Source organism: Pristis pectinata, chromosome 24, assembly GCF_009764475.1.
Source record: "Pristis pectinata isolate sPriPec2 chromosome 24, sPriPec2.1.pri, whole genome shotgun sequence".
In the NCBI taxonomy this organism is placed as follows: domain Eukaryota; kingdom Metazoa; phylum Chordata; class Chondrichthyes; order Rhinopristiformes; family Pristidae; genus Pristis; species Pristis pectinata.
In genome coordinates, this window is record NC_067428.1 from 11,894,621 (window position 1) to 11,908,531 (window position 13,911).

Here is a 13,911-nt window from a genome sequence, read left to right on the forward strand (position 1 = left end):
GAGAAGAAGACAAGGAATATCGAGGTTGCAGATACTTAGTACAATACAGAAGGAGGCCTATCAGCCCATCAGCTTCATGCTAACACCCCTCAGAAATCAATTTATAACGTACGGGCAGGTTCCACAACACCAGAGGAACTATCAGAGAAAGCCTCAACCTATACCCAGTACAAGATCATTGTTATAATGAGGGTAAAGAGTGTGACCATAGCAGGGAAGCACATCTTGCATCTCTGCCTTTAAAGCAAATCAATTCCTCGTAGAAATCAATGTCTCAATATTAACAGGAAGATCCCACAGCACAGAAAACAAGTTTTGTAATAAAAGGTTGAAAGTTGTGGTATTTTGAGGGACCTGGGTGTCCTTGTACATAACTCACTACAAGATAATGTGCAGATATAGAAAGAAATTAGGTTTGGTCTCCTTACCAAAGGAAAGCTATACTTGTGATTGAAGGCAGTGCAATGAAGGTTCATCATTGATTGATTCCTGAGATGAGCACAGAGCACAGGCGTTCCACTAAACGGTCACCTAGTCTACGCTAGGTCACGCCAATGTAGAGGAGGCCACATCGAGAGCAGCAAATGCAGTAGACGAGGTTGGGGGAGGTTCCTGTGAATCACTGCCTCACCTGGAAGGGCAGTTTGGGTCCCTGGAAGTGTGGTGAGGAGGTGGTGTAGGGACAGCTCCCTACAGTGCAGGAGAAAGTGTCAGGGACAGGGAGGAGTGGTGGGTAGGGATGAGCAAACCAGGGAGTCACAGAGAGGACTGGTCCTGCCAAAGGCAGAACGAGGTGAGGAGGGGAAGATGTGATGGGTGGTGGGATCCCATTGCAGCTGGCAGAAAATGATGAAGGATGATGTGTTGGCTGTGAAAGGTGGTAGGGTGTAAGGTAAGGATTCAAAGGAACTCTGTGCTGTCTGAGTGGGGGGGGGGGGAGGATAAGAGCAGAAATCCTCAAAATAGAGGGAATGTGAGTGAGGGCACCATCAAGTGCTGTGGCGAGGAAGCCACATTTCCTGAAGAAGGAGGCCATCTCAGATATCCAGGAGCGGAAAGCCTCATCTTGAGAACAGATTCAGTGGAGACGGAGAAACAGAGACAAAGGAATGGTGTCCTTACAAGAGGCTGGTGGGAAGGACGTGTTGTTGAGGTAGCTATGGGAGTCTGCGTTTATAGTAAATGTCAGTAGATAGTTTGTTTCCTGGGATGGAGACAGAAAGATCCAGAAAAGGGAGTGAGGTGTCAGGAAAGGTTCAAGTGAATTTAAAGGTGGGTGTAAGCAAAGGTGATAAAATCGACAAATACATGAGTACAAGAGGCAGCACCAGCATTTCTGTTGTTATTTCAGATTCTTAGCATACACCCACTTCCATTCATTCATTCACCATTCTTAACAGAACACTGAAAAACACTTTCTTCAGAGTTTCTCTTGTCAATATTAGTCAGTATGAGCCCAGGGTTGGTGAAATCATTGCATGGCCATTCTCTGGACTGTAATTCCTCCTGCTTAAAGCATTGGGTTAACAGCACACCACGTTGCATACAATGCTTTGTGTTTTGCTTCCTTTCAACATCGTCCCTTCGCCACAGGAGCAGAAACGAGTCAAGTTGAAAAGTTTTACACAAATGATGTGGGTTTTCATGCACCTGTCAGAAGCAGGCAAGCCCCAATCACTCAGCTTGGCAGGAGCCCGACAGTTCACTAGGCAGGGCGGCTCTAATTGCAGGGAGTCAGCCCGCTGCCGCCACATGCTTAAACTAAAGAAATTAAAATGACCAGATTTATTAGCAACCTTCTCAGGAGCTGAATCAATAGTGGGCTTCATGCTGGAGCAGACAGGTACATGTGAGAGCCAGCAATCAGTACACAATCATCTTCCAGCTTCCTCCTTTCATTTTCCTCCCTTCTCTTCTACTAGTTGACAATAAACTCGACTACTCATCAAACTTGACTACGCCGCAGCCAATCCTCCTTGGGTGCCTTGCCCGAGTGTGACTGATCTCAAAGTTCCTACTTTGACAGAAAATCTTGGCTGACCATTCAGGATCTTATTTTGTTCCTTTCACAACTTAAAGACGTCTCTCACTGCTTTGTGGCCAATGAAGTATTTTTCCAAAGGGGAGTCATAATTTGGGGAATGAAGCATCTGATTTGTTCACAGCAAGGTCTGACAAGAGCAGTGGCATAAACTTAATGGCTAACCTGCTTTGAGATATTGAAGGAAAAAATATTGGCCTGGAAACCAAGAGAATTCCAGTGCCCTTTCCAATGTTTATTTTATTCTTTTGCCAGTTTACCTTCCAACAGATTGCATCTCCTACAGGTCACTATTCCCTCTGTGCTGCATTGGGGAATTAGCCTGGATCCTGTGTTGAAACTCTTGCAATAGGATTTGAAATTAAATTCTTCCCAATTTAAACGTGGTGCATTTGAATATTCAACTGGGAAAAATCTACCCTACCCTCAGCCTCACGTGTATATTCCAACAGGAATACAGCATGGCAAACTGGGGATTAGGAACCAGTGAAACTTCAGGAGATAAGGCAGTGATGCATTTAGATGTTGCCTCTCAAGACCGTGGGCACAGCCAACAAAATATTTCTTGAAGTTAGTCACTGTTGTGGAGTGGGAAATGCAGCAGTCAGTTTATGCATATATCCCAACCGTTCACTATTTGATTACGGTCAGACTGTCTGATTTCAGTGATGTTGACGAAGAACATACATATTGACCATGTCCGTAGGGATAACTCTCCAAATCTTCAAATTAGTTCTATGTGGGCCTTTGGCCATAGGAGATCAGCTAAAATCTAAAGAGGTCGAACACCTACAGCAGTCTCTCAGGGTTGCAATAGAGTGGCCATTCACATGTTTGGCCTTCGAACGTGTGGAGTGGAACTCAACTTGCTGCTGCATGAGGCATGAACCAGACCTACTGAACTGTGCCAGAAACATTTGCAGAAATCCACTCTTGCCTTTGATATTTAATTTCTTTAATGACACTTTAATGTCAATATTTTGCAATTAGCTATGTTTTAAAAAATATCGATGTGAGAGGCAATGAAATGAAACAAGTAGAGCTGCTTTTTTATTGAATGGACATTAGTCAGGACACAGCTCTGCACCTTCTAGTAGGGTCATGAACTTATTTCATGTTCAGCTAATCAGGTGGATGGGACACCAGTTCAACATCTCAAGTGCAAGCAGCACTTTTAACATTTCAACCCTCCCTCAACAGCTTGCGGCCTGTGTTGCAAGTCCTGCCATACCCCTCCAGCTCTGATTTCAGAACACCACTGAAGGCCAAGCCGCGGACCTCATCTGCCATTTGTGCTCCTCAGTCAAAAACAAGACTAATCCGACCAGTGTTTTGAGCTACATCACTGTCACAGGTGTCCCCTGGCTCAGAGAGCAAGTTGCTCACTTGCTTTCCAAAAATGTAGGTAGTTTGTAGAATCGAACCACGACAGCATCCTGCACCAATCCATTATGTCCTATCGTTGTATTGATTATCATACTGATGGACTGATGTACCACAAAGCAGATGGCACAGCAAATAAGTTGAGGACAGATTAAGCAGGATTTCAATTATTTTATTTGAATGGGTCACTAAATGAATCATATATTTCAATGTGGATAAGTACAAAATTGCAAGGAACAGAAATCTAAAACACGGTGTGTTAAAATGAACAGTGGAAAGGAGTAAGGACCAGAAGGGATTTCCAGGGATTGTAGGGTAAATCAAGGTAACAGTGAGACAGTATGGTCAGAAGGTAGATTGTATAAACAACAGAAAAGACTTGTACATTGTGCTGATCAGGAGATCCGGAAGTGAAAGTGTGCAATCCCGTGAAGTTATTCAATATTACAACTGAAGTAAAAAAAAGGAAGTAAGTCACAGGGTTGATCAATAAAGGGCCAAAGTTAACCTAAAGGGGGTTGCACCGTTGTTCCTTAGACATTGATCAGACTCTAGCTGCACTGCTGGGTAGCTTTGGGCACTTGCTCAGTTTTCATCCCATTTGACAGCAGAGAGCAGCAAAAATGAGGCAACAAAGGTTAAGGCACAGGCGAGGGTTTGTGCGCTGGCAACATGCGTGAAGTTAGAAGAACCTCTCACCTGTGCCTTGACCTGTTCTGATCAGGTGTATTGTCCTCCTGTTAATCCTTTTGCTCTTCATTTTCCCATATTCTATTACTCTGTCCTGGGAACGCTTCCTTCTTTACTCTGCACTTTCTTGGTGTTCTACTTTTGTTTACTCTGCCTGTCTGTACTTTTTAGTCTGCCTTTTCTCTCATCTCTGTTTACCTTCCCCTTATATTAAATATATATATAGCTGATTGCTTTTAATTTAATCAATGGGATTATTCATCTTTGAATGAAGCCTGTCCACCAAGCAGACATTTCTCAAAAGGTTTGTTTTAAATTTGTTTTGATTCCCCTCCTAATTTTTGTTCTGGAGACAAAGCCCATTCTGTTACAAGATCCTGAAAGCTCCAAGACCCCCTTCTAATTAGGGAGAGTGCAAAGTGAAGTAGCTTTTTTTTTCCGCTTGTTACTCCCCTATAGGTGGTTCAGGACTTTCTGATTCATTAGGGACAATTAAGTCTCTAACTAGTAATTAATCACATAATCGATTCCCTGAGTCCCACTAATGGGAATGGCTTCAAATTAACTGCCAACTCAGAGAGAACCCACGTCTGAGCAAAGATAATGGACCAAGAAGCGGAATTAATTGAGACTGAGTTTGATTAAAATACCCTTTGAATAGACACTGAGTTTTCACATGACATGATTCCCGCAGTGGAGCTGTCCCAGCGCCAAGTTTGTACAGGGCTCCATCTGAGCAGCTTCCCCGCACCAAGCTCTCATCCCATTCAGAGAACAAAGACACTTGTATGGCATGGAAAGAGATAGAAAAGAAGTGCCTCCGTGATTTAAATAAAAAGAATATGAGACACACAATCATGGACACAGACACACACAACAGACACACACACATACACGGACACAGACACAGACACAGACGCAGACAAACATAGACACACACACATATGGGACACACACCCACGTACATCCACACATATTACACATGCCACACCCTCACACATACAAACACACACAAACACACAAATACACACACATACATATACGCACACACTATACACGCACACAAACATCCACACACAATCACACACAGACACACACAAGCAACACACACATACATATACACACAGATACACACACACACACACACACACACACAAACACAGACACTTCCAGCATCCAAGCACCCAAGTAGCGATTCACTTGCACTTCCTCCCATCTAGTGTGCTGCATTTCATATCCACAATGTCATCTCTTCTACACTGGAGAAAACCAAGCACAGATTGGCCGATCACTTTTGTGGCGCCTGTGCTCATCCCTCAGGGTTGACCCTGTGCTTCCAGTTACTGCCACTTTAATTGTCCACCCCACTCCCACTCAGACCGTGCTGTCTGTGACCTGCTGAATGGTCACAGCGAGGAGCAAGTTTGAGGAACAACATCTCATCTTCCATCTGGGCACATTGCAACCTTCAGAACTTAATATTAAATCTTCCAACTTTAGGTAACTCACCCTTCTTTCTGTCTGTGCCAGAACTGGCACTTTGGCTCAGTTTTTCTATCCTGCTCATATAGTCTTTCCTGCTGAACATGACCCACAGCCTTGCTATTAACACGTTCCACAGATAAAGAAGCACAACGTGTCTGTAACTGCCCCCATTACCCTATTTGGTCTCACTGTACCATAACTATTCCTTTTGCTCTAGCCATCTCCCTCCCCATCTTCTCTGCTACTGAAAACTAAACTGTTTTTCTCTCTTTCCCAGTTCTGATGAAGGGTCCCGGATCTGAAACATTAACTCTGTTTCTCTTTCAACAGATGTTGCTGAGTATTTACAGCATTTTCTGTTTCTGTCTCTGCCATTTCCCAGGGAAACCCAGTCCCAGGGAGAGACGGTAACTGGGGAACTTATTCCAAGGAGAGCAAATTCTCAGAGATCCATTCCCATGGAGAGCCAGTTTCCAGGAAAATAACTTCCAAGGAAAACTAGTTCAACGTAAACCCATTCCCAGGGAGAGACAGTAATTGGGAATTTATTTCCCAAAGAGACGTTAGTTCCCAGGAAACCTATTTCCAGGGAGAGACAGTACCCAGGGAACCTGTACCCCATTGACAACCAGCTTCCGGGAACCATATCCCTAAGGGAGACTCATCAGTCTGAGAATCCATTGTACGGTGTGCATGCAGGAAACCCATCCCTCAGTGTGATCATTGTCCATAGAGCCGTATATAATGAGAACTTCGTTATTCAGCTACAAATGAGGATAAAATGCAATAAACAAAGCACATGAAATTCTAAATTTATAAACTAAGGAATAAAAACTACAAAAGGGGTAGTGCTAAACCTATTAAATCATTGATTACTCCATGGCTGGAATACTGTGTCCAGTTTAGTGTGTTTTTTGTTCACATAAGATGACACTGGTCAGGTAGGTCTCAGATATGTTTAAAATTGTAATCACGTCATCTTCTTACCTTTCTTCCTTGTTATATACATGTGAATGAGTGTGAAGTACCGGACATGATGAATGGGCAGCTTGCCTGTCTCTCTTTTGTCAGCGAGACTGGGATTTATGCTACTTGCTGTAGTTTATTCTTCAACAGATAGGACAATTCTGACATGGACATTTTGTGGAAAACTTACTGCAAGACACTGTAAAGTCCATGCTTTAACCATTTAAGGTCCGGTCATATCCCCTTGTACAGAGTCACTAACCTGAACACCTGCATCTTAGCTTTTCTGGAACTGCATGGACAGAGCATGCTCTCTGATAGAGCAAATAGCCGCTGTATAATGGGTCTGTTTTATGTGGAAGCCCTTTAAAGTCGGAGTGGGTTCCTGCAAGTTAGAAAACAAAGGAACATGAAACAAGTCAAAGCATTATAACTGCTAGTGGCGGTTGAGTCAACTCCAGTCTCTCTCTTAACTTCAGGATTTATTCACATCAGCTAGAGGTGATCAACTAGGTTCACTCCAGGAGAAGAAAAAACAAGTTTTAAGGCACATTTTCAGAAGTTGAGGTTATGTTGTAGAAAGCAAAGAGCAGAGAGGCTTGCAAGAGATTTTTACTACTTTGAAAATCAAAAAGGAAAATGGCAGATGCTGGAAATCTGAAATAAAAACAGAAAATGCTCGAAGCACTCAGCAGGTCAGGGTTTTCTGTGGAAAGAGAAACAGGGTTAACGTTTCAGGTCCATGACTTTTCGTCAGAACTGAGTTCTGACCTCTGATCCTGAAGGGTCACCAACCTGAAACATTAACTTTCTTTCTTTTTCCACAGATACTCCTGACCTGCTGAGTGTTTCCAGCATTTTTTATTTCTATTTTTATTATTCTGCTGTTGAAGGGCTCAAATCCCAAGAGGCACAATTTAAAAATTAAGACATTAGGGAGCAGTCAGAGGGACTTAGAAATATCTGTCGCCAATGGTTTGGATATAACACTTTCACCTCTGAGTCAGAAGCCCGTGGGTTCAAGGCTCATTCCAGAAACTTCAGCACAACGCTCCAGTCACTTCAGAGCAGCACTGAGGAAATGTTGTACTGACAGAGGTGCCACCTTTCAGGTGAGCAGGTAGTGTGAGAGCCTTCATGGCCAGGCATTATTTCAGAGAAGGTGGGACAACTATCTGTGGTACCATGACCAATGATACCCCCTCAAGTGGCATCACTGAAGTAGGTTATCTGGTCATTATAAGTTGCTTTGTGAGCAACCACTGGATACTGCACACAAATTGTCTGAAATATTTCTCATAGTGAAAAGGTGTCTTCACTTCAAAAGTACTTTATTAGCTGTAACATATTTCAGAATAACCTGAAATAATTGCTGGAAAAACAGGGTGTAGATGTGAGGTCTTATGGCAGTGCGACAAGCTTGTAAACGTGGTTTTCCTTCATAGATGGGAACACATACTGGAAAAACAAGAACATGAAGCACTACTGAGCCATCTGCCTGCCCATTCCACTTATCATGTACTACTCTATCTATTTTATGTTAATTCATTTATTTTAACCTAACGTTTCAATTTTTTCCCCAAGTTTCTAAAATTGTACTAGAATCTTTACGTAGAATGTTACGTAAATGTTCAATTAATTAAATTATTTTGAATGAATTACGTCAATTAACTTACTTAGCATGTTCTTTAATTAGTCAGTGACGTATAATTAAAATAATAGCTGCTGCATTAGATCAAGCGTAGCTCAAATTCACCCCCTTCACCGAGCAACGTGATTGGACAGTTTTTGGAGAATGTCGCAGCTTGGACATCACACGATCAGAAAGGCAAAAACATTCTTTCAAATAAGTATTAAAAAAGGAACAGAAAACCTATCATTCCTTGCTTCTGTCAGCAGAAAGAGAAGTACTACAAACAACAACAAAATCTTGCCTTTATATAGCACTTTTAACATCATAAAATTTGTTAAAATGCTTCATCGGAATGTTATCAAATAGGCGTTGGTTCATAAGGAGCAATGTAAGGTGAAATCAGGGCAGGTGACCAAAAGTTTAGCCGAATAAAACTGATGTCATGGAGGAATGTTAAAGGGGGAGAGAGGCAGAGGAGCTGTGAGCATGGCTGCCATGCTGGAGGAATGAGAGGAGATGCTCAGACATGAGAAGTTGAAGAACACAAAAGCCTCAGAGGTTTGGAGGGATGGATTTTGGAGATAAGGAGGGTAAAGCAATAGAGGGATTTAAAAACAAAGATGAGAACTTTTAGAAATATCCTTTTTCGCAGTTTCTTTGTTTCCATTGCAATGATGAAGCCTTCCAAGGATGAGCATATAAACAGTCAGCATCTGTGGGAGCAAAGGAATTGTTGACATTTGAGTCAAAACTCTGCATCAAGATTTGTGCTTCCAGTGATGAGAGCTTCCAATGATGAGCCCTTACAACAATGAGACCTTACCTTACAACAATGAGACCTTACAACGATGAGACCTTCCAACGATGAGACCTTCCAATGATGAGACCTTCCAGTGTTGAGATCTTCCAACGATGAGACCTTCCAATGATGAGACATTCCAATGATGAGATCTTACAGTGATGAGACCTTCCAACAATGAGACCTTCCAGCAATGAGATCTTTTCAATGATGAAGCCTTCCAATGATGAGGCTTTCTAATGATGAGGCTTTCCCATGATACTTTCCAGTGATGAGACCTTCCAATGATGAGGCTTTCCAATGATGAGACCTTCCAGTGATGAGCCATCCACTCTCGTGCCTCTGAAATGTCCTCCTTCTTCCTGAAACTTGGCTTCCCCTCTACCATGTGGATTGGAGCCCCCCAATGCATTTCTTCTATTTCCTGCATATCTGCTCTCATCCCCCAGCCTTCCCTCCCATGGGACAGAACAAGACAGAGTTCCCCTGGTACTCACCTTCCACCCCACCAGCTTTCACATTGAGTGTTCTACCTTTTGCAATTTCCACCAGCTCCAACATGATCCCACTACCTCCCGTCCCCTCCCCCTCCCTCCTCTCCTCCCCTCATCACTTCATGACTTCCTGGTCCAGTCTTCCATCCTCACCACCATTCCCTTTCCCATACAACCACTGGAGATGCAACACCTGTTCATTCACCTCTTCCCGTCCCATCATCCAGGTGCCCAAATAATCATTCCAGGTGAAGCATCAACTCAACTTGCACTTCTTCCGATGTAGGTCTGCCGCATTTTGGTGTTCACAACATGGCCTCCTCTACATTGGAGAAACCAAAAACAGATTGGGTGATGCTTAGTGAAGCACCCAGCTCAGTCCACAAGGATGATCCTGAGCTTCCTGTTGTGTGCCACTTAACAATATCTTATCTTGCATCTGGGCACTTTGCAAGCCTTCTGGGATATGAACACTGAATTTTCCAACTTCAGGTAAACTGCTCTCTCATCATTTCCCATTATGCTTATGTCTCTTCCTCACCTCATTTCTTTTGAATGCCTCACTAATGGTCAATACTCATGCTCCTATCACTTGATCGAACACCGAATCAGAATCAGGTTATCACTGACATACGTCGTGAAATTGTTGTTTGTGGCAGCAGTACAGTGCAAGACATAAAGACATAATAATTACAATAAGTTACACAAAAAAAAGTGCAAAAGAGGAATAAACGAGGTAGTGTTCATGGGTTCATGGACCGTTCAGAAATCTGATGGTGGAGGGGAAAGAAGCTGTTCCTGAACATTGAGTATGGGTCTTCAGGCTCCTGTACCTCCTCCCAGATGGTATTAACGTGAAGAGGGCATGTCCCAAGTGGTGAGGGTCCTTAATATTGGATGCCACCTTCTTGAGGCACCACCTCTTGAAGATGTCCTTGATCTTAACCCTATCTCCACATAATCTTACACCTGACTCCTCCCCCAGCTTTGCTTTGGAGACTGTAAGCTCTCCACTCTTCCCCAAGTTCTGAGGGAGGGTCACTGATCTGAAACATCTACTGGTTTCTCTTTCCACAGATGCTGCTCAACTGTCTGAGTTCTTCCGGCATTTCTGGATTTGTTTACAGATTCCGGCATCTGCAAATTTTGTTTGTTTTCCATGAGACTTTTAAAATTGGGGCATTGCTGGACTGGTAGGGAAACAGGGAAAATGAGCAAACAGGACTTGGTAAGAGCTAGGACACAGGGAGCTGAGTTAATGAAGGTGGAAGGTGGGAGGCTGACAAGGAGAGCTTTAGAGAGAGATTACAAACCTGATTAATTCCAGGATGCACCTTCTTACTAAATAATCTTTGTTGTTTTAAAGGGAAGAGATTGGATAATAGTCCCACTTTAGCAACAGAAACAATACTTTGCTTAATAGATGGTTTAACCTCCATGAGTTCTGTCACAGACAATCCCTTAATTAATGTAAATACAGAAAGAAATAATTTCTTGTCCATGTGACAATGTCAGTCGGAAGGAAGTGCAGGAGGCCTTGAGCTGATTTCTGTCTGGTAATTGTGGCTTTAGGGCTGATTCTCATTAAGCTGGATCGCTGCTTTCTCAGTTAGTATCCATTTTGCAACCTTATCAGTTCCAAGGATCCACCACAGCCAACACCATGGCAATTGTCATACAGGCTAAATTCACTACATTGCCAGTTGAGCCCACTTTACATATTTATCATGTGTTAACCCTTAGTTTGCCAAAGCATCCACTGAAATTCCATTTTGCTGGCCATTGATTTTTTTTTCAGTTTACAGCTAATGTATTGTGACAACAAAATGTTATGGTAAATCAACATCCTCATTCATGAGGAGTGAATGCATCGGCAGATTGCTAAATCAGACATTCCAAAACAAACATAAGCATTTTAAATAAAAATGGATGATTTTTGGCATTTAAATCAAGCGATAGCCAGTTAAGGAGAAAGATCCATGGTGCCTTTGCTGCTGATGACTCCTTTTCCATGCAGTGGAATTCTACTTCCTTCCCCGCTCCCTGTACTCTTAAATATTTTTCTATCTTTAAGCATCTATCATATTCCCTATTGTATTTCTATTTCATTTGCAGGAACAGATTCCTTTATTCCGGTAATACTTAAAAAAAACTAACCTCCCTTATCTATATTCTGTACCAATCCTATATTACTGTCCCTTATTTAATAACAAGTAGGAAGGTTTCACTATTTACCTCTCAAATCATTTATAATCTTGAACATTTCAAGATCTCATTTTAACTTTCTCTGTTCCATTGAATATTGTCCTGGTTTTTGATCTCTGCAACAGGACTCTCTCTTGAAACTTCTCTGTGACTCCAATGTCCTTTCTACAAAGGAACTCTTAAAATCATGTACAATGCTTTTGCCTATTATTGATGCTCATTATCATCTCATCATTTTTTGCTTTTAAATTTGTTCCAGTGCTCCATGGTCTAAAACCAACAATCCCATTTGTAAATGATCTCCCTGTTCCTTTAATCCTTTCTTCTTTTCCTGATGCCCACCCAACAAAGTCACAGATTTCTCCACTGATGATCCCAAACTGTGCAAAGTCTATTCTCAAGCAGTGGTCAAACCAGAAGGTGTGGGATGCTCTGCTTCTCAGTCTGAGGTACTGTAGCATTTACTCCATTTCAATGTTATACACTCCATTAGTGTACATTGATTTTTCATTCAATTTACCAAAGTAGTCTCTTCCCTTCTACCCAAACTGAGGCACATTAGCCATGCAATCTGTTCATTTCTGATTGTTGTGTCTTCAGACATTGGTATGGGTTTATTATTGTCACTTGTACCAAGATACAGTGAAAAAACTTGTCTTGCATACCGATTGTACAGATCAATTCATTACACAGTGCATTGAGGTAGTACAGGGTAAAAACAATAGCAGAATACAGAGTAAAGTGTAACGATTATAGCAGAAGTAATGAGTCGATCTGCAGAGAGCAGCTTGCAACGAGTCACCAAGCTCCGGCACCATCTTGCTTTTCCTGTCTTGATTTTCTCTTTCTGTCTGCCTGGTCTTAAAGTTGGTGCCATAAGAAATGTTTAATATTACTCTCCATGTTAAATTTATCCATTTGGGAATTGGACAGATCCATGGGTCAAGCCACTGACTGGATTCGATAAATTTGAGAAACCACCCACACATTGTTACCCTCTTCTTTCCATCCTCTGCTCATTCCCATTACACCCCCCTCTTCACACCTCTTAATACCATCAGTCTTCATCTTACACAGAAAATATTACTGTGACATTATCTCTTCTCATTCCTGATGCCTAACACTCCTCTCTTTACCACCACCAAAAAAAAATCCGTTTGCGGGATCATGTAATGCACAAATGGAATCTAATTGCCAAATGACAATTGTGAAGTATTACATAAAAAAGTCTTTTTTTAATATAAAGATGTTTCCCCATCTGAAAGTTCATGTTCTAATTATTGTTCTTAATCTAATAAGATAGCAGGAGGAGAAAAGAGTAATCCTTTCAGCCTTATAAATGATTAAACAATATTCATTTTCTCTTCTCCCTAAAGGCAGTCAGAGATCACTGACCAGCTGCCTCTACGATACTTTACGGTGTGTTACAAGAGGTGTAATTAGATTACATTTGCTCTCATTTGAAAGCTAAATCGCCAGGGAATTCTGCTCCATCTCCTATCCTTCAACTTTTTGTGCAATTGTGAAAGTGGTTGACTTGATCCAAAAATGTACTGACAATCCAACACTTTTCTCCGTTTAAGGTCCTCTGTAACCAGACAGGTCAAATTCTTGGAATTCCTGAATGCAGTTCCCTCATCTCAGCCAGCTGCAACACATTTTGACCAGGCATTTCTAGAAGTTGTCCAGCCTGATATGTTTATTAAGACTGAATAAGGAGGAACTCTCAGAACCTGAGGCTGTTTGGTCCCACTGTGACTCAGCTGGTCAATGGACTGACACACATGATTACATTCTCCACACTGACTACACGAACCAGAAGCTGGTCTTACAAAGACTCTTGTGGCCATGCATCAGAGGAGCTTAAACCAATGCACTGATTCCTTCAACTTTAAAAATCTGCAGGAAGACAGCCAGTCATGTGGAATGGAATGAGAGACAACCATGGTTATACCTGATATTTATGACTAGGACCATTTCCTTGTCATGTGTAACCACCACACGAGGGCTCAGTCATCAACTGCACTGTATTCTGCCCCAAGGTAGGTTATGTGGCATGTACTAGGTTGGGAAGTGAAATTTAACTGAGAAAGAATCTATGGAGAAGGAGCAAGAGTAGATCACAGCCTCACAAGACTGCTCTTCCATTCATTTCTGATCTTCTAATTGAAAGAAATCAGATAAAAAAGCTGTTTTCATTTTTTTTATTTTTAAA